Below are 26,623 nucleotides of genomic sequence, written 5' to 3' on the forward strand. Positions count from 1 at the left end.
ATTTATCTGAAATGGTATAGGGTTTTCTGCTTAAGCAGGAGGTTGGACTAGAAGACCTCCAAGGTCCCTTCCAACTCTGTTATTCTATAGTCTATAATACAGTTATAAGGACAACACATATTTTAAAGGCAGCAGGTTGATTCACAGCAATGGGTTAAATCATTGCAGTACTGTTTCACAGTCTAATTCTTTCTATCTACACCAGCATCTTGCCTGCTCAGCAATCTTCTGAGTGGTAATAAATTTCAGGGGTGCCACGCATTTCACCCAAGGTTCACCTTCCAAGAGGTTTGCCCAAGAATGGTGCAACCTGTACTTGTGTCAGCGTTAATTCTGAATGGGCAGCACAATCTGCCAGTTCACGTTGGGCAAGAACAGCCTCCTTTCCTTCCTACCGAGTCCGAAAAAGAAGGTTGCAAGAAAAGAACGAACCCCGCCCTTCACTAAGTTTGGGCCATCCCATTTTAAAAGACCCACCTCTACTTTATCGCACGAATTCCCTGTCTCTCACCAATGAGGTGTTGCAATGATATTAACTGAAACCAAAAGGTGAGTTTCCTTCATATTAATTTACCATAATTATTTTTTTAATCTCTTGTATTGACAGCGTGTGCAGCTTCTGAGCCACTCCGACTACCATCCTGCTCTGTTTTCATGATCCTAATTCAATCCCACAACTAAGTGATCCAAGTTCACCATACAGGTAATCCTCAAGTTAGGACCATATGGAGGTTGCCCATAAGAGTCGTAATGTGTTTTTTTTTTTTTTTGAGGACATAATTAAGTAAACAGTGAAGAATACAGTGGATCACTGTGGGTGTGATTTTGCTTAAAACCGGCAATAAATAGCAATAGCAGTTACATTTATATACTGCTTCACAATGTTTTTACAGCCCTCCCTAAGCAGTCTACAGAGCCAGCCTATTGCCCCCAACAATCTGGGTCCTCATTTTACTGACCTCGGAAGGATGGAAGGCTGAGTCAACCTTGAGCCAGTGAAATTCGAACTGCTGAACGACTGGCATTCTAACCACTGTGCCACCACATCTATATGCCCGGTTTTAGCAAAACCATCATAAAACAGGGGCACCTGACTACAGGACATTGAAAAGGACCATAAGTCTGATTGCTGAAGGCTTAAGAAGTACAATCATGTGACCATGGGAAGGGAACTTTAAATCTGGGTCATATGTACCCTCCCTCCTATTTAGGTCAATTGGAACCTTGAACAATTGCTAAGTTCACTGGTCGTAAATTGAGGACCACCTGTTGAGCCCCTATCTAGCTATAATGTGGCTTGTTTGAAAAAGCCTCTTTGGTTAATCTGGGTAAGTTAAATGAGAAATTTGATTATGCATTTCCTTTTCATTTTAAGGCCATCAGTGGACCAAAGCTTATACAGATTGCAATAGCACGTAGACTTATACACCGCTTCACAGTGTTTTACAGCCACCTCTAAGTGGTTTTACAGAGTCAGCCTATTGCCCCCAACAATCTGGGTCCCCATTTTGCTGACTTTGGAAGGACGGAAGGCTGAGACAATCTTGAGCCTGGTGGGATTTGAATTGCCAAATTGCAGGCAGCCAGCAATCAGCAGAAGTAGCCTGCAGTACTGCCCTCTAACCACTGCGCCACCTGCGTCCTTGACTTACAATCACAATGGAGCCCAAAATTTCTGTTATTGAGACATTTGTTAAGTAGGTTTTACCCTTTTTTGCAACCTTTTTTGTCACAGTTGTTTAAGTGAAACACCACAGTTGTTCAATTAGTAACATGGTTGTTAAGTGAATCTGGCTTCCCCACTCCCTTTGCTCGTCAGAAGGTCGCAAAAGCTGATCACATGACTCTGGGACTCTACAACTGTCTTGAATACGAGTCAGTTGACATGCACTTGACTTTTATTATGTGACCAGCGGGATGCTGTCATAGTCATAAGGGTGACAACGGTCATAAATCACTTTTTCAAGTTCCGTTATAACTTTGAATGGCCACAAAATGAATTCTTGTAAGTCAAGGACTATCTACAGCACAGGTGTCAAATTTGATTTCATTGAGGGCTGCATCAGGGTTGTGTTTGACTCAGGGGTCGGGGGGCCAACATGGTCATTCGTGTTGGGGGCACCTGTGATGGCCAAGTGCTAAGGCAGGACTTCCCTCGGACTCTCCCTCCCTCTCATTGCTTCCTTCCTTCCTTCCTTCCTTCCTTCCTTCCTTCCTTCCTTTTCTTTTTCCTTCCCTCTTCATTCTCTTCTTCCTTCCCATCTTTCCTTTTTCCTTCCTTGCTGACTTCCCATCTTTCTTTTTTTTTCTTTGTCTTTCCTCTTTTCCTTTCTCCTTTCCTGTCCTTTCTTGGATGCTCAGATACAAAAGGGGAAACATTTCTCCTTTTATTTTGTTTTTAGTTTCTTTTTCTAGCCCTCTGTCAGTGAAAATGGGGCATGGGGGTTGTGTTCCCCCCCCCAGCTCTGTTTTCATTGGCAGGGGCACTGCAGGCTGGTTCTTCACTTTTTCCAGGGTGGCTCCGCTGGCCAGATCTAAGTATCTAGCGGGCTGGATACGGTCCACAGGCCTTGAGTTTGACACCCCGATCTATAGTAAGAGAGCCTATGTGGCAGTATTTCTCAACCTGAGCAACTCCAAGATGGATGGACTTCAACTTCCACAATTCCCCAGCCAACATGGCTGACTGGGGAATTCTGGGAGTTGAAGTCCAGCAATCTTAGAGTTGCTGACATTGAGAAAACCTTGTTATGTGGTGACACCAGAAATACTACCCTGAGAAGTTCTAAGATTACATGCCAAAATCCCTATCAGACTAAACCTCTGGCATAGAAATAGACTTCAAGATAAAGAAAGTGTCAGATTTCTGAGTAATTCAGAAGGTGTGAAACAGGATACTTCATCCGTTGTGAAGGAGTGCCAAATTTCAAGGCTGTATTTTTGTTTCGTACAGGATTGGAGAGGGTATTTAATTTCTTTTTTTTTGGGGGGGTTAATGTCTGCTATTGTTTTGTTAAGCTGCAGTTCTTCAGTTACACAACAGCTAATGAAGGCCTCGCTTCCGTAGATGAAGATGAAGAACGGTTTAATTTTCTGGAGATGAGGCCTTTTCTGATTGGCTGATTGCTGTGATGTCACAGCAGCTCCAGGTGGGTAGCGGAATTCCTTTCCTCTGGTGGTTCTTTCAGCTTTCCTGATTCCAATCTAGTCTGGTACCAGTATTGAGGGAGCGTTGTTAGCCAGCGAAGAAAACACATTGCCACATGACAATGCAAACTCTGTGATCTTGTCAGCCACTCATACAGTTATGAGTCAGTAGCTAAATTTGGTTAATTCAACAGATTGGTTCCCCACCAGCCTTGTTTTCTACTATCAATTATATCAATTAATTATATTAATTAATTAATTATATCAATTAATTATATCAATAACTTCAGCAACAGAGTGGTCAATGTTTGACTCTGTGGTTTCTTCCCCAAACCCCAAACCTTAGACTGTCTACTATTGACCTCACCCCTTTACTAAGAAGCCTGTAGTGCATAAGCGCACCAATCATGTCTACCATCCCTGTCCTATTGTTTTCTATTTTTCTTATAAGTATCCATTTTATGTATTCAAAACTACTGTATATTTATTCTTATACCTGTATCTTGTAAGCGATTGACAAATCAAATAAATACTAAAAATACTAAATACAATTCAGGAATTCATTTTGAATATCAAAACAGTGCAGAGGAAGCGGCTATGAAAAAGCCACCAGGGAAATGAAGAGCTTTGGTGTTCTCTGAGTTTAGTTGTTTTCTTGCGGACATTTCATGACCCCAACTAGGTAACATCATCCGTGTGGTTACTAGCACCGATGATGTTACCATGTTTGGGTCATGAAAAATTTACAAAAAAACAACCACTCAGTAGCTCAACCCTGAGCTACTGTAGAATATTAGCACCCACCCACCCCTCCTAGAAGAATGAAATATTCTAGGAAATATTAAAAAGGCAGAATATTATATTTCCCCTAAAAGAGAAATAGAAATCTTAAGGGAGACAGAAACTCAAAGCTTCAGCTCCCTGCTCCCAGCAGTTATTTGGTGGCCATTGAGAAGGACTGGGCCAGCCTATTTACAAAATAAGACCTTCAGCTCCTGGGTGATAGCAATAGCAATAGCACTTAGATTTATATACCGATTTATAGTACTTTATAACCCTCCCTAACAACCCTGTCACAATCTGGGTCCTCATTTTACCCACCTCGGAAGGATGGAAAGATGAGTCAACCTTGAGCCTGGTGAGATTCAATCTGCCAAATTGCAGGCAGCTGGCTTGCAGTACTGCACTCTAACCACTGTGCCTCTGAGGCTGGTGATAGGATTAAGACATGACCCTCCAGGACATAATAGGATTAACCCATCTAGCAGCAGGGCTCACTGCATTGCAAAACCTCCTAAGGACATTACATCAGCCCAGGCTTCAACCAAACTTATCTCAGACAAACTCCTAGGATTTGCACATGACCCCTACAGCAGCCAGTAGAATACATTTCTTGCACAGGAACAGGTAGCTGAAGGGCAAGGTCCAAGAGAAGGTATAAATAACCCTCACTCTCCACTCCATGTGGTCAGCTGCCAGGACCTCAAACCCATGTGGTCCTGTTCATCAATAAACCATCTTTCCAATCAGCCGCCATGTTTCCAATGTCTTTTTCCCCACTTGGAACTGAACCAGATGGATATTTATTCCAACACTACAAATGTTCTCCTCTGTGGGTACCACCATGGAAAGCCATAGGTTAAGTTTGCTAGGCTAAGAAGCCTGGTAAACCAGAATGCATATGTTGATTTTATGTATTTATTTTAATTTTTAGATTTATTTTTAATCTCGCCTTATTATTTTTATAAATACTTCAAGGCAGCAAGCAATGCTTTTTCCTCTTCCTATTTTCCTCTCAACAACAGCCACCTTGTGAAAAAGGTTGGCCTGAGAGAACATCCTAAAGTCACCCTGCTGACTTTCATGCCTAAAGCAGGACTAGAATTCACAGTCTCCCGGTCTCGCCTGGAGCCTTAACCACTAGGCCGAACTGGCATTGTCATATGTTGCAATATATTGCCACTGACACCCCTGTAAGCCCAACTTTGTGGCCTCATGGGTCATCTATCCAACCCGTTAGAGCCATTGTCCTAATTTTCTTAAAATCAGCACTCACAACAAACTCTGACTACAAAATGCAGAAATCTTAAATGACAGTTTGTTTCAAGTTTGGGCCATGTGGAAAGTTACCTTGGTTAACTCAAGAATGTCCTGCTGATTTGGGGTAAATGATGGCATTGTGTTGTCTTCATAGCATAAAGACGGCCAGAAGACTGGAATCAGACTAAATCCATACTAAATTTTGAATAGAATACTTTATTGTGTGATTGGACACACAAGGAATTTATCTCTGGTACATAAGCTCTCAGTGTAAATGCAAAACAACAAAGTAATAATAATAATAATAATAACAATGTAGTAATAAACATAATAATGATACCAATAAAGAAGCAATACCAATAGAGTAGTGGAACAGATGAGAAGGATAAAAATAGTATAGCCATACTACAATATATAGGTAATAGACATAAGACAGAACTTTGGAAATTAAGTGATCAACAGAATGATGGCACAAGGGGAAAAAACTGTCTCTGTGTCTAGTTGTTTTGGCATTCAGTGCCCTATAATGATATCCTGAGGGCAAGAATAGACTAGAGTAGAGTAGAGTAGAGAAGAGATAGAGATAGAGATAGAGATAGAGATAGAGATAGAGATAGAGATAGAATAGAATAGAATAGAATAGAATAGAATAGAATAGAATAGAATAGAATAGAATAGAATAGAATAGAATAGAAATTCTTATTAGCCAAGTGTGATTGGGCACACAAGGAATTTGTCTTGGTGCAAATGCTTTCAGTGTACATAAAGAAAAGATACATTTGTCAAGAATCATCAGTTACAACATTTAATAATAGTCATAGGGTAGGTACAATAAGCAATCAAATCACATTAGGAAACAGTCAATACAAATCATAAGGATACAAGCAACATAGTTACAGTCATACAGTCATAAGTGGGAGGAGATGGGTGATAGGAATGATGAGAAGATTAATAGTAATAATAATGCAAACTTAGTAAATAGTTTGACAGTGTTGAAGGAATTACTTGTTTAGCAGAGTGATGGTGTTTGGGAAAAAACTGTTCTTGTGTCTAGTTGTTCTGGTGTGCAGTGCTCTATAGTGTTATTTTGACGGTAAGAGTTGAAATAGTTTATGTCCAGGATGTGAGAGGCAGTGGTGGTATTCTACCGGTTCGGGCTGGTTCGGGTGAACCAGTAGTAAAAAATGCTACCATTCGGCCGAACCGGTGGTAAAAAAACATCTACTGGTTCGGCCAAACCAGTATTTCTTTTTTTTTTTCCTCCCGACGATCAGCTGTTCTGAGGACCAGCTGTGCCAGGATCCCCCTCACTTACTGCTTCACCCAGGAGGCTTCCCTGAGGCCCAGGAGGCAAAAAGGAGTGTGCGGAGGGGGTACTGCATGAGGGGGCCCCTGAGCTCCATTTTTTCCCTTCTGGGCCTCAGGGAAGCCTCCTGGGAGCAAAAACAGGCTCCCAGGAGGCTTCCCTGAGGCCCAGAAGGGAAAAAAATGGGGCACAGGGTGGGGGGGGGTTATGCACACACACAAAAACAAAACCATGCCCACCCAATTACATGACCATGCCCATCTAGCCATGTCCACAAAACCGGTAATAAAAATATTTGCATCCCACCTCTGGTGAGGGGGTCTGTAAATATTTTCTCAGCCCTCTTTCTGACTTGTGCATAATACAGGTCCTCAATGGAAGGCAAGCTGGTTGCAATTGTTTTTTCTGCAATCCTAACTATGCACTGAAATCTATACTTGTCCTGTTTGGTTGCTGTACCAAGTTAGACAGTTACAAATGACAGAGGTTCAATCATTTCTCTGTAGAACTATATCAGCAGCTCCTTGGGCAGTCTGAACTTTCTGGGTTGCCTTTTTGCTCTGCCATTGTTACTATAAAGCAAAGTCCATCCATCGAAGGAAATGGACTTTTTATCTTGCATTTCTCAGGAGGTATCATGAGACTTGTGGAGAACGCAGTGGGTGAGAAAATCGGAATCTACCTTGTTCAAGGCTTTTTGAGTTAATAATTGATCAAGAATCAACCAAAAACAGGTTGCTGTAATTATCTCTGTAACAGACTCAAGATCAGAGCTAGGCCATGGTCAAGGAACAAGAAGCCAACATTAGTATTTGGAAGGCATGTGTCTCAATCCAAATGTGTGAACAGGCATCATTGTAGATCAGGGGTGTCAAACTCAAGGCCCATGTGGGCCGGATCCAGCCTGTGGGGTGGTTAGATCCAACCCACGGGGCCGGCCTAGAAATAGCAAAGAACCAGCCTACGGTGAAAACGGGCTGTGGAGGGGCCACGGGAGGCCACCCCACAGCCTGTTTTCGGCCTGGATGGCCTCCTGCACCACCCTGCCAGACATAACGAGGCGCGGGAAGGCCACAGGCAGCTCCAGTGTGCCCCATTTTGGCTGGCAAGGTGCTGCAGGAGGCCATCCAGGCTGAAAACAGTGCATGCAGGGGCCACTTGCAGCCTGTTTTATCTGACAGGGTGCTTCAGGAGGGCGTCCATCCTGTCTCCTCACCCCCTCCAGCTGGCCCACAGTGGACAACTACAATGTTGATCTGGCCTTCCAAGAAATCCAGTTTGTTGTACAAATTTAAGGAGCTTTTGATTTTAGAGTGAAAACCTGACAGGTAATCCTCGACTTACGAACATAAAGGTAAAGGTTCCCTTCGCACATACATGCTAGTCGTTTCTGGTTCTAGGGGATGGTGCTCATCTCAGTTACAAAGCCGAAGAGCCAGTGCTGTCTGAAGACGTCTCTGTGGTCATGTGGCCTGCATGACTAAATGCCGAAGGCACAGAGAATGCTGTTACTTTTGTACCAAAGTGGTTCCTATTTTTCTACTTGCATTTTTTATGTGCTTTCAAACTGCTAGGTTGGCAGAAGCTGGGACAAGTAACATAAGCTCACTCCATTGCGTGGCGCTAGGGATTCGAACTGCCAAACTGCCGACCTTTCTGATCGACACGCTCAGAGTCTTAGCCACTGAGCCACCGGGTCCCTGTACATAATTGAACATAATTATATGTACATAATTACACTATAATGTAAATAATAATGTAAATACATAATGTACATTATGTACATAATTGAACATAATTGAGCCCAAAATTTCTGTTGCTAAGCGAGATACTTGCAAAATGAGTTTTGCTCCATTTTATGACCTTACTTGCCATAGTTGTTAAGTGAGTCACTGCAGTTGTTAAGTTAGTGACATGGTTGTTAAGTGAATCTGGCTTCCCCATTGACTCTGCTTGTCAAAAGGACGTGACCCCAAAATACAGCAACTGTCATAAATATGAGTCAATTGCCAGCACCTGAATGTTGATCACATGACTATGGGGAGGCGGCAATGGGAAAAGAGTGATAAGTCACTTTTTTCAGTGCCATTGTAACTTTGAGCGCTCACTAAACAAAAGTTTTGTCGCTGTTGTGATTCACTGAACAACTGTGGCAGGGGAAGGCTATAAAATGGCAAAATTCACTTGACAAATGTCTCACTTAGCAACAGAAACTCTGGGCTCAATTGCGGTTGTAAATCAAGGACTATCTATACAAGGGAGGCAAGTTTCTATGGGAAGCCATTAGGACAATCTTATCAGAGATCCTGTCTTTCCATATACAAATGAGGCTAATAAAAGAATGCTTTTAAAGAACGGAGTTTTCATTGTGGGGCGGATGCTGCCGCCACAATTATACCTCCTGTAGTAATTTCATTCCCCCTTATCTGCCACTTTATCGCTTATCAGTTTTTATGGCTCCACCTTGGCAGAGTGGTTTGTGGTGTTTTTTTTATTTGTTTTGTTTTTCTCATCCTCGGTCCTACTTAAAGCTTGACTGAGAAGGAGATAACATGATCAAGCTTTGGATAAACAAATACATCTGCCAATTGGACTGACCTCGTTTGAGCACTTTAAATTGCGGTGTAAACAAGAATAACCAAAGCAAAGTAATCCCCTTCTTCATGATTAGGCCAGAAGAAAGGCACATCGTGATCGATTGAAAACCTGCGTGGAATTACAGCGAATTACGCATGACACTTGCACTGAAATTGGTGAGAAAGCTACTCATCGTTTACACTGAGTTGGAAAGATACCATGCACCAACTTAGAGCAAACTCCTATGATGTCCCAACGGTGCTTTTTTGAAAGACAACTGGACTTCCTTTGTTTTTCCTGGAAGACGTTTCGCTTCTCATCCAAAAAGCTTCTTCAGTGTAGAATTGGATGAGAAGCAAAATGTCTTCCTTGAAAAACAAAGCCCAGTTGCCTCTCGAAAAAGCCTCTTTGGGACAACCATGACCTGGATGACTGAGAATCTCAATGGACAACTCCTATGTTGGTTTACTCAGAATTCAGCTCCATTATACACTATTCAGGACTCATTCCAAATCTAACAGGATAATAGAGTTGGAAGGGATGTTGGAGGTCTTCTAGTCCATCCCCCTGCTTAAATAGAAGACCATACACCCGTGATGGCAAACCTCTGGTACGTGTGCCACAAGTGGCATGCAGAGCCATTTGTGCTGGCATGCGAGCCACAAGCAAACTTACCTTACTGCACGTGCACACGCTTCGCAGCTGTTTTTTTTTTCTTTTTCTGGTTGCTTTGAGGCTTTTTTCAGCCTCCCAGAGGCTTGGAAAAAGCCTCTGCAAGGCTTCTCAGACTGAATTATAGGCCCGTTTCGTCACTTCCTGTAATACTGGAAGTAACGAAATGGGCCTATAATTTAGTCTGAGAGCCTGCTGGGAGGCGAAAAACCAGCCGAAAAATCAGCTGTGAGGCACAGTGCAGGTAAGGGGGTGGGGGTGGGGGTTGTGAGCGCATGCGCAGGGGACATGGGAAGGGAACACGCATTGCATTCTGGGTGTTGGCACGCGAGTGCGGATGCGCTGGCGCACTCGCAATTTTTGGCACAAGAGTCCAAAAAGGTTAGCCACCACTGCCATATACCATTCTGGACAAATAGTTGTCCAATCTCTTCTTTAAAACCCGCAGTAATGAAGCACCCACAACTTCTGAAAACAAGCCATTCCAGTGATTAAATTCAATCTGTAGATCTGTGTTCCTTCCGCGTAACTGTTTATTCTCTGTATGATTCTCTGTATCTCCAAGACGGCAACTTTCAGAGGTTTTAGGACTACAACTTCACCAGAATTCCGATTCAGCTTTTTGTAGTTTCAAAAGAAAGATAAAGGGTGCGAAAGACTAATCTGCTTCTATCTCTATAATGAGAATAGATCAACATTAGCAAATCCTTCTTGAACCAGCTATTTATTGTAAGCTTACACATTTATTAATTGATTTACGTTATTACTTATTAACGCAAAGCTGCATTAACAGAAGGATAGAATCAAGATCACATGAAGTGTTAATGTTGCTTTATAATGCCTTGGTAAGATCACACTTGGATATTGCATTCAGTTTTGGTCGCCATGATATAAAAGAAGATGTTGAGACTTTGGAAAGAGTACAAAGAGCAACAAAGATGTTTAGGGGACTGGAGGCTAAAACATATGAAGAACGTTTGCAGAAATTGTGTATGTTTAGTTTAATGAAAAGAACGACATGATAGCAGTGTTCCAATATCTGAGGGGCTGCCACAAAGAAGAGGGAATCAAGTATTTTCCAAAGCACTTGAAGGCAGAAGAAACAATGGATCGAAACTAATCAAAGAGATAACCAACTTAGAACTAAGGAGAAATTTCCTAACAGTTGGAACAATTAATTAGTAGAACAACTTTCTTCTAGAAGTTGTGGATTCTCCAACACTGGAAATTTTTAAGAAGAGATTGGACAACCATTGGTGTAGGTTTTCTCCTTGAGCAGGAGGATGGACTAGAAGACCACCAAGGTCCCTTCCAACTCTGTTATTCTGTTATGGCTTCAATTTCTTTGAAAGATCTGCTTGTCTTCCTTTTTCTGGAGCTCAAAGCAGAAGTTGTACGATTCCATCCACATTCTCCACAACAACCCTGTGAAGCAGTCTAGGATGAGTGACTATCTCAACATATACCCAAGCATATTTCTGCATTTCTACATTTCTATGGCAGAGGGTGGACTTCGGTCTGGGTAACATACGCACAAGTGGCCAATGAGAAGAAAACACCCTTCTTGCTTTGCAATTAAAAAAAAAAATCTAATTCTCGCTACAACCAACTTTGCTTGATGTGCCTTCCCCCCCCTCCCCAATATTCTTCAAATTTATGATTGTAGTTCTGGCTACCGGTCCAGGAACAAGCTGCCAGGGCAAATTCACTTTGCTCTTGGGGGAGTGGAGAAGATAGGAGTCCAGCCAGGAACTATAAATTAGCTAGCTCAGAGAGATACTTTAAGACCGAGACAGGTATGTGTTACTTCTGGACTTAGAGCCAAACTGTGGCTTTGCTTGGCATATCAGTGGCTACATTTGTAGAGAAAGCACGTATTTTGGCCCACCAACTAGAAAGTTTTAAAGCTAAAAGGGGTACATTCGGTCCAATCAATATTAATTTTATGTATCCAATTGGACTGGTGATTTACTGCAATGCAACTTTTGCTCTAATCCTCTGCCTGGCATAAAGCACCTCTCTTTTTATCAAAAGAGGGAAGGGAAGGGGAAGAAAGGGAAGGAGGGAGGAAGGGAGGATTTTAAAGGGGCCACATTTACCTTTCTAGCCATGGTAAGTTTTGCACTTCTGAAGTTAGAGAAGGCAGGCTGCAAAAGTTCCAGATTTAGGGCTGGAGGAAGTGGTATGAATATTAAAATTAAACCTTTCCTTGTAATACAGTCCCAGGATTCACCCAGCTGACCAAGCAAGTCATAATGTAATTACTTTAATGGTTTTGTTAAATGAGATTGCAGCTTGTGGGTTAGAAGACCTCCAGGGTCCCTTCCAACTGTTATTCTATTACCCTATTATCCTAATCTTCTGACATGCAAAGTCAGTGGGGTGTCCAGATTCACTTAACAACCATGTTACTAACCTAACAAATACAATGATTCACTCAACAATTCTGAAAAGAAGTCATAAAATTGGGACAAAACTCAATTAACAAATGTTTCACTTAGCAACAGAAATTTTGGGCTCAATTGTGGTCATAACTCGAGAACTATCTGCACCTTTAATAAGGACTACAGGATTGTAAAAACTGAATTTTTTGTCTTAGACTTCGAGTAATGATAGATACTGTAGGAAAGATGTTTGTTAGTCTAGTTCAGGGGTGTCAAACTCGATTTCATTGAAGGCCGCATTAGGGCTATGGTTGACCTTGGGGGGGTCAGGTGGACGTGACCAACTGGGTGAGCATGGCCAGCTTGACATCACTCATTGGGCGTGGTGACTGGGTGGGTGTGGCCAACTGGGTGGCATGGCCAGTTTGACAACATTCCCCAAACTGCTGGCATGTTTCCTCTTTGCACTGGTTAGACTGGATCAAAGCTGCATTAGGTAGTCCGGGCCGAAGCGATGTGGGCCAGTCCCTTACATTTTCCAGGATGGCCCCATGGGCTGGATTTGGCCCGTGGGCCTTGTGTTTGACACCTCTGGTCTAGGCAGTTTTTCTTCAAGCTTAGCAACTTTAAGATATGTAGACATAAAAGATGGGAACGTGCTGGCTGGGGAATTCTGGGAGTTGAAGTCCACATATCTTAAAGGTTGAGAAACAGTGTTCCGCCCCCCCCTCAAAAAAAATCAGGAATCTGGGAGCAATGTTTCTAATTCAGATGCTTTAATCTAAGGCAGAAGTTTGGGGAGGCCTACAACTCACTTCATCAAATACTTGAAACTATGTAAGTCGGTAAAAGGGATACCTGGTGCCTTCTGGTTTCATGACAAAGGTGTGACGCAGACCCTGGCCTTCCCCTCGAGGAACCAAGATATGGAGGTGTGGGATCGATTGGCACACAAATAAGGGACACCAGCCAGCTTGGTACAATGGTGTTTTCTTTGCTCTTTTGTTCCTACGGGCAACTGATGGAGACATTTACACTTGGCAGTTTATTAATTATTAGTCTCAGATAAACATTGTACAAAAAACGCCTCTATCCGCGGAGACAGGTTACTTTTAATGATGGGTTGCTTCCTTCTTTGTCATGGAGCTATTGGCCAAATAACCGTCTGTTTTTTTTCCACCAGCTGAGCAATTCTTTTCTTTGGTTTCCGTGCAAATTCTCTGGGGTCTCTTTTGCACACCCCATTATCCACCCAATTTCCTTGTGTGTAGGGATTCGTGAGGCCTCTCCTTTCCTGTTTTTCAAGCCTTGTTTTGCGCTGCTGGTTAATGTGAATTGACCTTTTCTTCTTCTTCTTTCGGCCAGTTCTTCAGAAGATCATTGGCAGGTCTCTTTTCCTGGTTGCGCAATCTTTAAATTCACCCCATTCCTCCATTTCATTTTTTTCTCTTTTGAGTGTCACCGATGTCTCTATGAGGCTGGATATGAGGGGGAACGTGGCTGTAGCATCTGACACCACTTCCCTCACCAAGGTTGATCTGCTGATCTCTGCCAGCAAAATTGTAAGGTTGGGGATCTCTCTCTAGGTTTCAACCCAACCACCAGATTGGGTGGTTCAGAGCAGTCTCCGTAAGATATCTGCTCTGGTTTCCATCCAATCATCACAAAAGCAGGAAAGAATTTTGGCTGAACCCTATGTGGCAACTGGGTTCTTCAAATTTATAATTGTAGTTTTGACTACCAGTCCATGCAGGTCAAACAAAGGTTCACCTAGGTCAGGGGTCTGCAATCTTAAATAAAGAGCCGTTTGGACTCGGGAACCCTACCCAGCCCGGGAACCACAAAACCCTTTTGGCCTTGACCTAGCTACCTCTCTATCTTTCCCTTTCCCCCCCTCTCTCGCCAGATGAGGAGTGACTGGGAGGGAAGGGGCCAGCCAGTGGTGGGATCACCCAACAGGGAGCCACAGTAGAGGGGCCAAAGAGCCACATGCGGCTCCGGAGCTGCCGGTTGCCGACACCCAACCTAGGTCAAACAAAACCTTCTGGAAAACTGTCTACGGAGATTCTCAGTCATGGTTGTCCCAGAGTGCTTTTTTCCCAGGAGGCAACTGGACTTTCTTGGTTGTTGTTGTTTTTTAAAGATGTTTCATTTCTCATTCAAGAGGCTTCTTCAGCTCTGACTGGATGGTGGGGAATGGAAGGATTTATACTCCTGGCAGACTGCTGGTCATCTGTATCCTTTTAGAGAGTTGTTGAGGCCACTTGGAGGTTTATCTGTGCTCTCAGGGTCACCTGAGTAATGCAAATGGGTGTGGAGCCTTCTTGGCTGCAAGATGTTTTCTGCCCTGTGTCCTTTCATTGTTGAAGACAGGCGCAGGCTGTCAGGGATGAGCCTGTGTTGTCTGCATTTCAAACTGAAGTTAGACTACAGGAACCATTTGCACACAGGCTCCACACCCATTTGCACTACTCAGGTGATCCTGCGGACATAGGTAAACTTCCAAGTGGCCTAGCTAAATGTCTTTGGAGATTCTCAGTCATCCAGGTCATGGTTATCCCGAAGCTTCTTGGATGAGAAATGAAACGTCTTCAAAGAAAAACCAAAAAGTCCAGTTGCCTCTAGAAAAAGCACCTTTGGACTCCATGTGGCCTCAACGACTCTCTAAAAGGGTACAAATGACCAGCTGTCTGCAAGGAGTATAAATCCTCTGTGGTGTTTGTTAAGCAAATGCCCAGTCTTAAGCGAATCAATTGTTTGCTATGGGCCAGCAAAAAAAAAAAAAAAGTGAAATGCAATCATATGACCACACAATATAACAGTAAATGCAGGATGCCAAACATATGATAACAGCCACATGGGGAAGAGTGGCTGTCATAACTTTTGAACTAGGTCATAAATACACACACTCACCCTGGAGAAGTCTGTCATAATTCTGAATGGTCACTAAGCAATCTGTCATAAATTGAGGATTACCTGTAACTTCATTGCATTAATGTTAGGGCATTTTTCTGAGAAAAGTTAAGATTTCAGGTAGTTTAAGATCAGAACAGTGCCTGATAAACTTGGATTGAACAACTGAGGTTCTATTTCATGCGAAACTAAATGTTGCAGGTTCTACCAAGTTCTAAATTCACACTATGCCAATGGTGTGCTATTAATGATTAATGGAGTAAACCGCAACATGATAAAGCCACCTATCATGGTTTATATATCACAATGCAACATGTTAGGCCAAGCCCAAGCAAACTAAATTTTGGTTTAATGAAAGGCATAAATCTTCAAATCAGAGTACCTGGTCAGGTTTAATTGAATCTCACAATTCATTAAATTGTAATCTGACTTCCTTGTCTGCAGAAACTGTAGTTTGTAAGATCACAATTTATGGCTTTGTGCAATATATATTCCCTTCCAGTTGTGGCATAATCAGTCGTATTATATAAAGGTCATTGTTTTCTGCAGTGTATAAAAATATATGACAATTTCTACCAATATCACAACTCTCTGTGTATGTTCTGTGCATGAATTTGGTATCTTTCACAAACAAATTAAATGCTAAGTAGACCTTTCTAATTCGTCATTTCATCTCATTTGGGGCGAGGGGGAAATAGGTGTTAAATGACATATTTTAGAAGCCATGTCTTTAAAAATGCTGAGTGATTTCACATGACAAATCTAATCTGATCCGTTAAAGTCCAAACAGCTGTGATTGCATGATGCATTAAGCTTGCCTGGGTAGCTTTAAGATATGTATATATGATTCCAATTCACAGGATCAGTGTAATTCGACAAACAGGCTAAATAGGTTGCATGAATAAAATCTTTGGCTTGTTGAACACCTTATATTTGCAAGATGGATACTGTCAAGCACGAGGGAAATCAGGAGATTCAGGCAGCTCAAATGAGTATTAAAATGTATTGCAAGCTTAAGGACTCTACAAAAATCTGAGCTACTAACAAGGGAAATTCATGGGAATTAAATAGGCATTCAAGGTGGACTGGACTTATTTCTCTTGCGCATGCACAGAGACTCATGACTTATTATGCCTTTGACCCTTCCCTCAGGCTCAGCCTGGTCATCTCCTAAAGTTCCCTCATCCATGCTTAAAGAAAAAAATATATATCAGGTTGATTAGTAAATAAGGAAAAAGTAGGAATAAACATACTCAGGCTAACTTCCTGGGAAGTTATGCTACTCTGCCTAAGTCTGCCTTTGGCCTCTTTGGCCTCATCATTTGCTCTGGCTTTTGCTCCCCTGTAGTCTTTCTGTATCTTCATGTAGGGTGTGTCAAATATTTCAGCTTTCAATTTCCAAACATTAGGAGTGCTCAAAAGTTGTGACGTGCCTTAGGGATTGTAAATATATTTTGATTATTTTAACATAATTTAGATGTGCTTAGTAACTACATAAATATCCTAACTTGATAACATTGTTTGATTCTGTGCAAATTGATAATTTAAATATTCCTTATTTGCTGGGGGGAAAAAATTCCTGGTTTTCTTTAAAAAAAAACATTACTGCCTTCACCATGGCTATCATGATTCCATCAAATGGAGCAGCTATGTAAATGTGATTAATAAATCAATCAATCAATCTGCCATTAGTATTATCCATATCTACTCCTACTATTTTAAGTACAGGCAATACTGATAATGCAATAGTTGCTGTCATCCCCTTTGGGACTGTCATTTTTACAAGTCCTACACACTGCTATTGTTGCTACCGGTAGTAGCTACTACCAGTAGTAACCATTACAATATCCATCTAAAAGTGAAACAATGTTGTTGCCCCTCCTAGTATCTGCTACCAGCTGTCAGAATAATAATTTAGGGTTCCAACTCTTTGGCGGCAACTGCTGTGTTGATTTTTGTTGATAACTACTGCTTTACTCAACATACTCTGAACTTTCCTGCAGGAGCACTTCCTGTTCTTGCTATAGGTGCTATGTCTATAGAATTGCACTATGTATCCTCTGCCTGTCAGGAATTGGCATTTCTGCTGGGTTTAGGATGAGGGGGGAGAATGGAAAAGCCATAGAGCAGTGGCCCCCTAACCTTTAGGGCATCAGGGACTAGTTCCATGGAGAGAAGTTTTTCCATGGACCGGAGAGGACATGGTTTTGTATACTGCCTATATCTCACGGATGGGACTTCGCTTGTTTATGAGCCCTGGTTTCTGGACAGTCCACCGACCAGGACATAGAGAAAGGACAAAATTAACAGTTGTATGTGTGAGAAAGACCTCTCCTGCCCATTCCCTCCTCTAACAAGTGGTCCATTGTGTTGCGTTGCCTGAACCAGCTTAGCTAGACCTGTCAGCATGGAGGTTTAGGAGCTATCGCATCCCGTGTGTGTGTGTGTGTGTGTGTGTGTGTGTGTGTGTGTGTAGCAGGATGAAGTGGGTGGTGGATGAAGCTTGAGTAACTGGTGTCCAGTGAGGAAGTTTGCCACCAGCTTGCTCAGAGCATGGAGAGTACAACTCTGCCTCTGGTTGGATCCCACCAGCCATAGATCCCACTTTCCCACCGGCTGGGAGGGACTAGAACAGAACTGGGGATTTTATGGCTTCTGGGCTACATCTGGCTCTTTAGCTATCTCGTGTCCGGCCCATGTGAGATCAATCGGGACTTAGAAATCAAATGTAAATAAGACATAACATGTATTCTTACCGGTAGCAATTAATCAAAATAGGCCATTTACTGCTTCTTACAAAACGGTGAAATTAACATTGAGCAGAATTCAGTTCAGCCTATTAGCTTGGCCCTCCACAATACAGTTGGTCCTCGACTTACGACCACAATCAAGCTGGAAATCCCTGTTGCCAAAGGAGACAGTTATTGTTCATGGAATTTTGCCTCATTTTGCAACATTTCTTGCCACAGAAGAAGCTGTAAAGTTAGGAACATGGTTGTTAAGTAAATCTTGCTTCTCCAATGACTTATCAGAACATCGCAAACAGTAGTGGGATGCTGCCAGTTTAATAACTATTTCAGTGAGCACCTGAAAATGGAGCATTTAGAAGCTCAGCTGCTTACCTTCCAAGTCAGCAACAGTAAGTAGAATAGCGAGAGGGGGGAAATTGTTGTGCCGTGCGATTGAGATGAGCTACAAAGCAGGAAATAAAGGACAGGATAGGGCAAGGACGGATGGGCGGGGCCATCTGATCATTGGAACTACCGGTTCGCCTGAACCAGTCCAAACCTGCAGCATCCCACCACTGGTCACAAAAGGTGATCATTGCAATCGTCATAAATAAGAGCCAGTTTTCATGTATGTGAATGTTGACAATTGTGTTAGTATCTTAACAACTCTAGTAACTCACTTAACAAACATGGCAAGAAAAATAAAAAAATGGGGCAAAACTTACCTTACAGCTGCCTTGCTTAACAACAAAAAATTTGGCCTTGATGGTGGTCGTAAGTCAAGGAATACCCGTATCTGGGAATTGGTGTTCTTTGACCTTACTGTCTTGATTTGTTTTGTTAAAAAACAAAACAAATCAAGACAGTAAGGTCAAAGAACACCACTTTTAATTAAAAAAAAACTTGGGCAGGCTTTTTTTAAAAGAAAAAAAGAAAAGAAAGTGAAGATGGCAACTGGCAGATGTTGGAGTGCAATAGGTAGTTTAGCCATAGTTGAGGGTTAGTTTTTAACTCTTTGGTTTCTGCTCTTTTCCACTCAAGTGCAAGGATGGAAAGGAACAGAGCGAAGGACTTGGGGTAGATTTTTGGCAACTGGAAAGACTTAACCAGGAGGATTGGATGAGAGCGTCATACTCCTGGCTGGCCTCCATTGCTCCCACGCAGCTTGGAAATAGGACCTCCTGGCACCTCTCAACTCCTATTTCAGGACAAGGCCGTGGTTGGCGTTGCATCCATCAATCAGACGTGGGCAAGGAGATACAACACATTCCTGAACAGGTGCCCCTGAGTCAGAGCCCACAGGAACAAACTGAGGGCATAGTCCAAAGTCACGTCATGGTTGCTAGGCTGCAGTTGAAGTGGTCAGGCCCCTGGGGCTGGAAACCTTCTGGAACCTTCTAAAAACAGGGTTCAATGATCATGTTCAGCCACAATATGTCCAGGGGTGGGATGCTGCCGGTATAACAACCAGTTTGGTGATCATGCACTTCACGCGCCTGACATGTACTGTGTACGCGTGAACAGCAATGCAAAAATCCTTACCTGCTATGTTACTTCGGGGGAATAACATAACTGAGGAGCGGCAATCCGCTCTTCCATGCTGATCAGCTGGGACGATCAGCATGATCATTGGAGTGAACTGGTTCGCTCCCAGCTGATCGTTGGAGCTAGGGGTTCACTCAAACCAGTCCTAACCGGCAGAATCCCACCCCTGGATATGTCCACTCCAGCCATGCTTTACGGCAGGGGGGGTGTCTCCAAAATCGGTAACTTTTTAAGACCAGTAGACTTCAAATCTCAGCATGGCTGGCTGGGGAATTCTGGGAGTTGAAGTTCACAAGTCTTAAAGTTGCCAAGTTCGGAGCCTCCCGGTTTATTGCATATACATAAAGCTTAAATCATGGCTTGCAAACTAGCGGGGCCAGATTTCTACAGGGTAGTCCTTGACTTACGACCGCAACTGAGCCCAAAATTTCTGTCGCTAAGCAAGACATTGGTTAAGTGACTTTTACCCCATTTTACAACTTTTCTAGCCACAGTAGTTCAGTAAATCACTGCAGTTAATAAGTTAGTAACCCGGTTGTTAAAAGAGAATCGGGTTTTCTGATTGACTTGGCTTGTCAGAAGATCGTAGGTGGTGATCACATGACCTTGGAACCCAGCAATGGTCATAAGTGTGAACCAGTTGCCAAGCATCTGAATTTTGATCATGTGACCATGGGGAGGCTTCCAAGGTCGTAACTACGAAAAAGGGTTATCAGTCACTTTTTTCAGTGCTGTTGTACCTTTCAGTGGTCCCTAAGTAATTGTCGTAAGTTTGAGGACTAGCTGCATAGGCCAAGCTAGGACCAAACCCCATTATGATTCAAGATGATGATATGAACCATCTATCTGGGTGTTCTATCTTGAATACTTGAGTAAACCTAACTCTCATCTGAGGAAAACCCATGATAATTATATTGGATGGGTTCACAGGTAACTTTAGGCTACGGTTTGGTGGCTGAGCCTACAGACCACCTGAAATCCTACTTCAGAGTTGACAAAGGTACTTAAGTTCACATGAAGTCAACCCAAGCCCTTTGCATTGTGGTGTAATGTATTCTTCAAATCCTGGCAGCAGACTAACAAGTACTATAATTCGTTTAAACATTCAATTATCAGTACTAAAATATCATACTTACGAAGTGTTAGGTTGACACATTGAGGGACGCATCAGGGCTGTGGTTGACTGAGGGGGACGGGGCATGGCCAGCTTGATGCCACTCAATGGGCGTGACCAACTGGGTGGGCGTGGCCAATTGATGCCATTCCCCAAACTGCTGGCATGTTTCCTCTTCGTATTGGGTAGATCGAGTCGAAGCAATGCGGCCCCTTACATTTTCCAGGATGGCCCCATGGGCCAGATCCGACCATAATGCGGGCCAAATCTGGCCTGCGGCCCTGAGTTTGACACCCCTGGGTTAACATAAGTATTAACAATTAATCAATGGAACAGCTTGCCTTCCAGAGTTGTGGGGCACTGGAGATTTTCAAGAAAAGATAACCATCCATTTGTCCAGGGTGATATAGGGTCTCCTTTCTTGGGCATGGGGTTGGTCTAGAACAGGGGTGCTTAGATCTGGCCCGCGGAGCTGCCCTGGAAACAACAAAGGACTGGCCCACAGTGCCTCTGCCAGAGAAACCGGAGCTCCATTTTCACTGGTAGAAGGTTATCAAAATAAACTAAAAACAAAACAAAAGGAGAAATGTTTCCCCTTTTGCATTTGAGCATCCAAGAAGGGACAGGAAAGGAGAAAGGGAAGATGAAAGGCAAAGGGGAAAAAAGGAAGATGGGAAGAGAACTAGAAAAGAAAAAGGAAAGAGCGGAAGGAAGAAGAAAGGAGAATGAAGAGGGAAGGAAAAAGAAGAAAAGGAAGGAAGGAAGGGAGGGAGGGAGGGAGGGAAGGAGGGAGGGAGATTCTGAGGGAAGTCCTGCCTTACATTTGGCCACCACAGGTGCCCCCAATACAAGTGTTGAGCTGGCCACGCCCACCCTGGCCACACCCACTTCAGCCTGCCCACTCTGGCCCTCCGAGGTTACACACAACCCTGATGCGGCCCTCAATGAAATTGAGTTTGACACCCCTGATTCTAGAAGACCTCCAAAGTCTCTTCCAACACTATGAATTTTTGATTCTATCCTCCTTTAAACCAAGCTTTAGTTCCTCCAACACCTCATTATGGTTTATTTTGGCTTGCTGTGCTGTGCTGAGAACCAATCATGGTTAAGCAGTAATCACTTAGAATAAGTCAACTCCAGTCAAATCCTAAAGGACCAGATTAAGGTGACTAGATAGTTCACATCTGAATTTTATTAATTTACCCAGTCTAATCATTCTAGCTGTCCCTTTAGTCCAAATCCCAGATAACACTCTTCAATTTATGGGTGAATATAAATTAGTGTTCCAGGTAATCCTCAGCTTATGACCACAATTGAGCCTAACAGTTTGGTTGCTAAGCAAGAACGTTGTTAAGTGAGCTTTGCCCCATTTTACTTCCTTTCTTGACACCGTTGTTAAGTGAATCACTGCAGTTGTTAGTGACACAGTTGTTAGGGAAATCTGGCTTCCCCGTTGATTTTGCTTGTCAAAAGATCAGAAAAGCTGATCACATCACATTTCAGCCAGTTGCGAACATCTTAATTTTAATCCTGTGACAACAGGGATGCTCCAACGGTCATCAATGTGAAAAACGGTCATAAGTCACTGCCAACCCTGAAGCTCGCCTGACTGAAGCCATTCTTTGAGATGGCCTGCCTCAGTTTTGTTTGCTGTGGGCATGTTACTCGGATCCCTGAAATTCACTTTTTTCAATGCCTCTGTAACTTCGAGTGGTCACTAAACTAATGGTTCTAAGTCAAAGATTACCAATAATATGTTGTCTCTTCTAAAGGAGCCACCACACCATAGTGTAGGGAACAATTTAGGATAGGAAAGAACAGAATAGTTGAAAGGGACCTTGGAGGTCTTCTAGTCCAACCCCCTGCTTAGGCAGGAAACCCTATACCATTTCAGAAAATGGTTGCCCAATCTCTTCTTAAAAACTTCCAGTATGGGAGCACTTACAACTTCTGGAAGCAAGTTGTTCCACTGATTATTGTTCTAATTGTCAGGAAATTCCTCCTTAGTTCTGGGTTATTTCTCTCCTTGATTAGTTTCCATCCATTGCTTCTTATTCTGCCTTCAGGTGCTTTGGAGAATAGCTTGGCTCCCTCTTCTTTGTGGCAGCCCGAGATATTGGAATTTATTAAATAAAGATGTACAGCAGCCCAAATAATGTATAAATCAAAAGAAGAAGGGGGAGGAATAGCCAGAAAGCCTCAGAGGAATGTGCAGGCTTAACAAAAAAGAAACAATCCTTGGCAATTTCTTAATAAGAATAAAAAAAGTTTAGAGATAACGCAGAACTTGGAAATTCCAACAGTCAGTATATGATACGGATCCTCAGCTGATCAGCGGGTGAGGCTGAGGCCCAATTCCCAGTAAACAGGATCTGCTGAAGAGCAAAACAGCATATTTTTCTACTCCTCATCTCTTCCCTTGCCATATTTCCAAAGAAAGTGAGGACAGCTCCTCCTGATTTTTTTTTTCCAGTAGCACTCATATACTTCTTTGGATAAGATAAGCGCCCAAGCAAACTTGACCAGGGAATACTTCACTCTTGCGTTTCCACTGATGTCTTAAGGCTCCCTATTATAGGGGTATGTTTGTGTGTCTGTCTGTGTGTGTTTACACATGTAAGTTGAGGGAGTCCTCAACTTACAACAATTCATTTAGAGAACATTCAGTTCATCTAGGGAAAGTTACAACGGCACTGGAAAAAGTGACTTACGACCGTTGTTGACACAGCTGGAAGTTAAAGCCCACCCCTCTCCTGGGAAAATGAAATATTTTAGGATATACTAAAAAGGCAGAATATTACCCCTAAAATAGAATAGAATAGAATTCATTATCGGCCAAGTGTGATTGGACAGACAAGGAATTTGTCTTGGTGCAAATACTTTCAGTATACATAAAAGAAAAGATATATTTACTTAATGGCAGTGGCAAGAAAGGTCATAAAATGGAGCAAAGTTCCCTTAAATGGTTCACTTAGCAACAGAAATGTTGGGCTCAATTGTGGTCATAAGGTGAGGACCCCCTAGCCCTGCACAACGGAGTGAGCTCCTGTTACTTGTCCCAGCTTCTGCCAACCTAGCAGTTCGAAAGCACGTAAAAATGTAAGTAGAAAAATAGGGACCACTTTGGTGGGAAGGTAACAGCATTCCATGTGCCTGCAGCGTTTAGTCATGCCGGCCACATGACCACGGAGACGTCTTTGGACAGCACTGGCTCTTCAGCTTTGTAACAAGAGATGAGCACCACCCCCTAGAGCCAGAAACAATGTGTATGTGCGAGGGGAACCTTTACCTTTATACAGACATACGGGCACAGATATAAGTGTGTGTGAGAGATGTTATCTATCTTAACTTTCACCAACCACTGTAAGTATCAACCAAATGGTCTCTATGCCTGAATTCCAGCAATAGTTCTTTATATGTTTTAGCCTCCAGTCCCCCAGTTCAAATTTTGATTAGGGGATTGGAGGCTCAACATATAAAGAATTGTTGTTCGATTTGGGTAGGGCTAGTTTAAAAGACTCAGGGTGATATGATAGCAGTATTGCAGTTATCTGCTACAAAGGAGTTAACCTATTGTCCAAAGCACCAGAAAGCAGGACAAGAAGCAGTAGATGGAAGCTAAACAAGGAGAAGCAACCTAGAACTAAGGAGAAATTTCCTGACTGTGAGAACAATTAACCAGTGGAACAACTTGCCTCTAGAAGTTGGGGCTGCTCCAACACTGGAAGGTTTTTAAGAAGAGATTGGACAACCATTTGTCTGAAATGGTATAGGGTTTCCTGCCTGAGTAGGGGGTTGGACTAGAAGACCTCCAAGGTCTCTGGTCCTGAGGGTGTTTTTTCAAGAGGCAACTAGACTTTCTGTTTTTTCTTTGAAGATGTTTCACTTCTCATCCAAGAAGCTTCTGTAGCTCTTAAAAGAAAAACACCTTTGGGCCAACCATGACCTGGATGACTGAGAATCTCCATAGATATCCAAGATCTCTTCCAATTCTGTTATTCTGAATTAAACTTGGAACATTGTTCTGCGCGGTGAGGGTTTAGGATCCTCTCGTTTTTTTAAACAAATCCATTAGGCCAATGTTTCTCAACCCTAGAAACTTTCAGAAGTGTGGACTTCAACGCCCAGTATTCCCCAGCCAGCAAGTGGTGCATTCTGGGACTTGAAGTCCACACATCTTAAAGCTGCTGAGGCCCAGAAACGCTGGTTTGTCTCTTTAAAAGCAAAACACAATTTTAAATAACTCTGCTTTTATTTGATAGCAAAGCCACAGGAGGCACATGGCAACTCAGGCAAAGAACACCATGAACCCATTACGGGGAGGACAAAAGTCAAAGATTGTGTAACATGGCAGGTAGGAGTCAGCGCTAGTTGTGGCGGAGGGGGGGGGAAGGAGGAGAAAAATTGGTTGGTTTCCCATATGAAGGCTAAATTATAACCCAGGGATTACAAGCCACAATGGGGAGAGGATTGTTAACACGCTAACCCACCGAGAAGGAAATCACTGTGTGGTTTATAGTATGTTGATCCAGAGAAGCAAAATGATCATTGGACTATACACGTTTCCCAGGAGCTGTACTGGCACATCAGACTAGGTCGTAAATCATTATAACTGGGTTGGCCAGTTGGGTGAGCAAAAACCTCAATGGGTCACATGACAGCGTTTCACCAGGCTCCCGAAGCCATCTTACGAAGCTGAATGGGGCCTAAGCATTTCCTTCTTTCTTTTAATAGATTTACAAATGGTGGAGACAGCAGGGGTTATTTTAGGATACTATATAGGATGGGATACTGAAGAACATAGAATAAGAGCTGGAAGGGACCTTGGAGGCCTTCTAGTCCAACCCCTGCTTAACCAGGAGACCCTATACCACAAGTGGCTATTCAGTCTGTTTAAAAACCTTCAGTGATGGGGCACCCACACCTGCTGAAGGCAACTCAGCCCAGCGGTTAATTGTTCTCACTGTTGGGAAGTTTCTCCTTAGTTCTAGATTGCTTCTCTCCTGGAATGGTTTCCATCCGTGGGTTTCTCGTCTTACCTTCTGGAGCTTTGGAAAATCAGCTGACCTCATCTTTGTGGCAGCCCGTCAAATATCAGAACACCGCTATCCTGTGTCTCCTAGTCCTTCTTTTTCACTTGGTTAGACCCCACTCCTGAAATCTTGTGATCAGAGTAGAAAAATAATAAACCCAGTGAAGAGAATACCGTTTCCCCAAACATACAACCTATCCTGAAAGTAAGTCCTAGCTTGATTTTTACACATGCACCCAATATAATCCCTATTTCCCCCCAAAATAAGCCCTAATTAAGATCCTTCCCACTCCAGAGTAGACGGGTAAAAAATAAGTGAGGGTGAGGTGGGGTGGAGCTGCCCTACTACCTACCTTTGGACAGTGTAGCCAGGCCTCTCACAGCCCTACATCTGCCATTTCTTCTGAAGCTGAGAAGTCTGGCAAGGCTTTCCTGAAGGCCGCTATAGCTGATAACAAAGCTCCAGATCGATCCGGAGCTCTGTTATTAGCTGCAGAGACCTTCAGAAAAGCCTTGCCAGCAGCAGCAGAAGTTTCTGAAGGCCTCTGATAGTGAAAAGGAGGCCAGGGGCGACACGTGCAAGTGAGGATAGTCAGTGGATGATGGTGCCTTTTTTGGTGGCAAAAAAAATATAAAACATTTTTGGGAAAACACAATAGGTGACTTGGTCCCAAGGAACTTGCAGTCAATTGATTCTCTCTAAAGGTCTCCAGTCATGAGCAGAAGGAAAAAAAGGTGGTGAGATTCAAAGCAGAAAACTCAGGACAAGAACCACCTGAGAGAAGGTTCAGCTTGAACCTCAAAGTAAAATAGGACATTATTAAAAGAGACTATGAGAAACAGGAACAATCTGTCCCGGCCTCCTTGGTTTTTATTGGGGATGAACGCGAAGAACTTTAGATAAGGTTTTGATAAGTCGCCTGACCTGAAAGGGAGACAATCCTCTAAACAAGTTCCTTTCTCCAAGTAATAGCAAAAGTGATAGCATTTAGACTTATATAACGCTTCACAGCCCTCTTTAAGTGGTTTACAGTCAGCCTATTACCCCCAACAGTCTAGGTCCTCATTTTACCCACCTGGGAAAGACAAAAGGCTAAGTCCACTTTGAGATTCAAACTGCCAAATTGCAGGCAGCCAGCAGGCAGCAGAAGTAGCCTGCAGTAC

General features: G+C 42.9%; 1 long non-coding RNA gene across 1 annotated transcript; it reads left to right on the plus strand.

The window, feature by feature from the left end:
- On the plus strand, positions 1–25,713 carry LOC148129106 (uncharacterized). The gene is made up of 3 exons (XR_015746026.1): positions 1–549; positions 3,019–3,149; positions 24,690–25,713. It is a non-coding gene; the product is annotated as an uncharacterized LOC148129106 (long non-coding RNA).
- Positions 25,714–26,623: the final 910 nt, after the last annotated feature.

The sequence above is a fragment of the Notechis scutatus genome, chromosome Z, assembly GCF_049901735.1.
Source record: "Notechis scutatus isolate UNSWTSFEM ecotype Mainland chromosome Z, rNotScu1.2, whole genome shotgun sequence".
Classification (NCBI taxonomy): domain Eukaryota; kingdom Metazoa; phylum Chordata; class Lepidosauria; order Squamata; family Elapidae; genus Notechis; species Notechis scutatus.